The following is a 5,886-nucleotide window of genomic DNA, read 5'->3' as shown; positions in this document are numbered from 1 at the left end:
TAACTGTAAAGACATCACTTAGTTAATTACGTGCAGCAGGTGTTATTAATGACGTCTCGAAGAGGACGTCTTCTCTAATAGAGTAATTAAACTTTTCTGTTCGGTAATGTTTAGGACAGTGTGCGAATTGCTTAAAGAGGTCTTTCAAGATAATTATTACGAACACTTTTACATGCGTTACATACGAGTCTGAAACATGGTCATTGTTGTTCAAAGGATATAAGTATTTAACTCTATCTTACATTAAATGTCAGGCTATAAGTAGTTTAAGTTGTTCATTACAAACTTCTTCAGATGCTGCACTTCTATTTCTTGTTCTCTTTCGGTGGAGGAGAGATCCTTCACGACTGAGACAATTTTTATTTTTGTACCTTTTCTCCACGTTAAAAAACGACCCTGGTGTCTAACTCTGTCCCGTGGGGAGGCATAGTAAATAGGTACAAACTATAATAAGACAAATACATACATACTATAATCCTTCATTCTATAATCAAGACCACTGTATATATATATATATATATATATATATATATATATATATATACATGTGCATATGTACTTAATTGCCATATATATTTTTATAACTTACTATATATATATATATATATATATATATATATATATATATATATATATATATATATATATATATATATATACACACACACTAGCAAAAGTACCCGTCGTTGACTGGGTTCAAAAACAGCCTTCAGAAAATGGACTTTGATTTATGAAAGTATGATAGGTTATGAAAAGGAACGGTTGTAAAGAAATAGCTTCGAATTTGGGTGTATCAAAACCAAAGCAAAATATGATGAAAGTAAAAATAAAATAGATAAACCCAATAATTTATTATACCATACCTGTTTACACTGAAACACTTATCACAATATTCTGTGGATCTATATTAAAAAAACCTTGTTAAACTGTGTGACATATTTCCATTCTATGGAGGTCAGGCGCGAACAGACACCCCGTAATTTTATTATACCATATTTCTTCAAAGTCTTTATTAAAGTTTGTGCCTATTTCCATTCTATGGAGGCCAGGCGCGAACGCAGACCCCACAATTTTATTATATCATCCCTATTTAAGTTAAAATATACTTATCAAAGTATTATTATGTACATCTATATCAAAAACACTTGTAAACGTTTTTTTTTTCATTTTAAATTTTTTTATTTCCATACTTTGTGGACCAGGCGCGAACGCAGACCACACAATTTTAATGAATCATCATTATGCCAGACCAAACATACCGATTCCTGTGTCTCTATACATCTTCTACGATTATATGTAATCAGTTTTCTATAATAGTCAACCATATAGGAGCCTATTCGTGACCAGGCACACACACAGACGTTCAGCTTTATATCATATATATATATATATATATATATATATATATATATATATATATATATATATATATATATATATATATATTTCAGAATGATTAAATGAAATATATTTACTGATATGCAAATCCAGTGATTTTCGGTCTTACAAAATATTATTAGATGTAATAGTTTATAAAGACCATCCCAGTTAAATAAAATTGCTCAATATACCAGATAGAGCAAATAAATCAAAATTTAGGTACTTAAGTTTTATGATATGAAAACGTTAATCTTTAAATATAGAATATTTTATTGTTTGAAAACAAAGAATACAATTGAATGAATCTGTTCCATGAGTTTTCGATGCCTATTTATCTCCTCAGAGGAAAAATAATTAGCAAATGTTTTTATTGGTTTGCACCTTATTTGCTAAAAGCAATAAATATAGAAAAATCAAAGTTTTTAAAGTTTTTAAAACATTTTAGATAAATCGAATAACGGAAATGGACATTTAGGTAGAAAAAGAATATTGTACTTTTAATAAAAAATGAATGCTGAATCTTGAAATAGAAATGAAAATGAATGCTAAATCATGAAATGGAAATGAAAATGAATGCTAAATCTTGAAATGGAAATGTATATGAATGCTAAATCTTGGAATGGAAATGAAAATGAATGCTAAATCTTTTAAATGGAAATGAAAATGAATGCTAAATCTTTAAATGGAAATGAATATGAATGTTAAATCTTGAAATGGAAATGAATATGAATGTTAAATCTTGAAATGGAAATCGCTGTTAGTAAGGAGGTAAAATTTAAAGAAATCGTCAAGCTGAAATACATTTTAGCTTGACGATTTCTTACGGGGATAAAACGTGGAGGATTCTTAATTGTCATATACTTTCACAGCTCCATACACGAAATAAAATTCTCTATTCTATCACAAGTGTTGATTTTTAGGAGTGAAGCGTAATACTTTATACCTGAAAAATAAAATTTACTGACGTAATCTTTTAATTCTATTTTAACATTGTAATGAATCTAGATAAATTAGTGAGCACATAGGCGAAGCATATTTTGACGGATGGTATATGTGTGTGTGTGTGTGTGTGTATATATATTTACTGATATACATATATAATAAGTTATAAAATGTATATGGCGATTAAGCTACATTGAATATTCCGCGTTTCATCCACTCAAGGATTCTTCAGGCTTATAGATAAAACGTGTGTATATATATATATATATATATATATATATATATATATATATATATATATATATATATATATATATATATATACGTTTTATTTTTTATTACCGTATCTTTCTGTTAAGTTACATTATTGTTTCGGCAATATGTCAAAACAAATAAAGAGTATATATATATATATATATATATATATATATATATATATATATATATATATACATATATGCCTGTGTGTGTGTGTGTGTGTGACAAAGAAGACCTGATATTTTCATTGCAAACTTTGCTTTCGTATAAGCTGTATCGCCTGAAGAGGTCTCTAGTTACTGGTAACTAGCTGACCGAAACATACTCATAACCGTGTAGCAACATATTACTGCTTATGTAAAAACAAATAAAGAATATACCCTACTATACTTCGGTATTGAACACTCTTGTATTAACCTCGCTACACTTCATTGGTTTCTTAACCTCTGGAAAACAATACCCTCAAATAATATATATATATATATATATATATATATATATATATATATATATATATATATATTGTTTATGGGAAAATATGCTTATTCAACTATATTTCACTTTTTATGGGCGCTAATCCTTTAATTTATGAAGTTCGATGTAACTACAGAGTATATAAAAATAAATGACAAAAGGTCTATATTCCAAATTTCAAGCTTTTATCTTACCTTTATTTCTTTAAGCATGGTAAAATGTTCAGTTCTTGACAGAACCGGTTTTGTAGCAGATAATCATTCATTTAATTATTATATCACTTTTTGAATTTATTCCGCCCTTAACTCATCAGGAGAAAGGGAACTCATCAACTAAAAAAAAAATAAAGAAAATAATGAATATGGGCATGATTACAACATCTGAAAATCGGAAGAGAAGTTGCTATTGTGTGTTATATATATATATATATATATATATATATATATATATATATATATATATATATATATATAGTAATTTAAGAAATATATATGGCGATTAAGCTACACTGAATATTCCGCGTTTCATCCACTCTAGGATTCTTCAGGCTTATGCGCGAATTTTGTGGTTGTCTGTCGTTTTTATACACGCACCTCCTATTGAGATCTTAGCCAATCAGCTTTCTAGTGTCCACCGCTCCCTTTCTATCAGCCAATGAATATGCACTTACAGGACAAAGGCCCATTTGACCTCTAGTTGACCTGATTATTTGTGTATGCTCTATTTAGCCTGGATATCTAGTGTCTTGACCTGTTTTAAATCTAGGTTAGGTTTTTATGCTAGTATATATACATATATATACACACATATGTATATACATATATTTACATATTTATACATATATACATACATATATATATACATATATATGTGTGACATATATATATACATATATATGTGTGATAGTTAATGTATATGAATGTTTATTTATTTTATTTATTTGTTTGTTTATTTTCTATTGTTTTTGTTAGTTTTAAAGTTATTTTTATCTCTATCCTAGAGTAAATTTTATCCTGTGAACACAGTTGTTCGCTATTTCTCTCCTACAGTTTATTAGATGCTGGGGTTCAGGATAGCAAATATTTCATGGAGGCATAATCTACATGGGTCGTCTAGGTCTCTACAGGTGTTTGCTTGTCTTACTATTTTCCATTCGACTACCGGCGAACGTCTGCTTTCCTTGAGTTCCCAGTATTTGTTTGCTAGCGCTGTTTTCATATGGTGTTTTTTATTGTTGAATATACTTTTGTGGTCATAATATCGAGTTTTGAAATATAAGGAAGTCATACCTACGTAATATTTCTTGTTATTCGGGGTTTCTTTCGCAAATATTGTGGCCTGGTAAACTATGCTTTTGGTTAGACATTTATTTTTAAGTGGGCAAAGTGTGAAGTATCTACAGTTGCATTTATCTTGTTCGTTATTAGTATTTTTATTTTTATTTCTAGTATGGTTGTTGTTGTCCGGAGTTGGTGTATTATTATTATTATTATTATTATTATTATTATTATTATTATTATTATTATTATTATTATTATTATTATCATCATTATTATTATTATTATTATTATTATTATTATTATTATTATTTCTGCTAGTTATATATGTGTCTTTTGTGTTAGTTTTATTTTTGTCATGGTGTCTACTTTTTTATTGTTTATTTTGTTGTTGTTTACATTGTTTTTATTTAATATTTTGTTATTATGTGCTTTAATTATCGTCTCTAAATTTTCGCAGCAGCTGTAGGATAACATTAGGGTATTTTTATTGAAAATTTTGTGTAAGGGGTTGGTTGCGGGAAAGTGTTTTTCGATAAGATCTAGAAATTTCTTGCTAAGTTTTGTTTTTAACATTTGATTGTATGGGGCCGTATACCAGATTATATTCCTTTTTCTTCTATTTTTAATTTTATTATAGTTATTGGTGTTTTTGAATTTTTCATAATATTTTAGTCTGTTTTATAACAATGAGTCATCGGTTATCCAAGCTTATCAAGGCTCAGAAGCCATTCGAGGATCAGATTGTGTATTGGGTGTAGAACAGTAATGTGAGCGTATTAGAAACAATAAAAATCTTATCAGTGCTTAAGAATACTGGACGTTTAATGTTCTGTGCGCCATACGTAAACTGTTTAGATCTGAAGTAGATCATGACATTTTCAATCACCTCAGCAAAGGCAATCTATCTAACGACAAGCGATATGGATTTCGTCCTGTAAGATATATTGCTGACGTATTGATCCTACTATTATGAAGGCAACGATTGAACAACTTTGTAAGAATAGGAAATAATTCAGGCTTCATATGCATAATAACTAAAATATTGTCAGGACTAATTTATTTTTAATAGTTCTGCAAATTCCTGGACAAAAATATGGATGCCTTTTATAGTTTATTTTCAATCGCAGTGTGTGGGTTTCTAGAAGAGTTGTGCATTAGTTTCATAGTTTCACTTGCATTATCGAACAGACAGATAACTTTACAAATATTACATAGATCCTATATATTAGATGATGACTTTGATAACATAATTATTTTCGTGCTATACTCGCTGGCTGTAAGTTTAGCTATCGAAAGTAGACAAAAAGTTACTTTCCTTTTTTTATTTACTTCTATAACTTTCGTAACTTGCAAGTATATTATCTCTGCTCACAGATAGACACTTTTCTAGGGGATTGAAGGTTCAGCCTTACAGTGCAGTATGGACGATAGCTTAATAATAAAACATAAAAATATCTGCCACTTTAAGCGCCCTTCATAGTACTTGTTGTTTTTGATAGCTCGATGCAAATGATGCATCTTACGCTTCGTGAGTTTGGCCTCACTGCAGCGT

This window comes from Euprymna scolopes, chromosome 16 (genome assembly GCF_053919585.1).
Source record: "Euprymna scolopes isolate OS-2025 chromosome 16, ASM5391958v1, whole genome shotgun sequence".
NCBI lineage: Eukaryota > Metazoa > Mollusca > Cephalopoda > Sepiida > Sepiolidae > Euprymna > Euprymna scolopes.
This window is presented reverse-complemented; position numbering follows the sequence as displayed.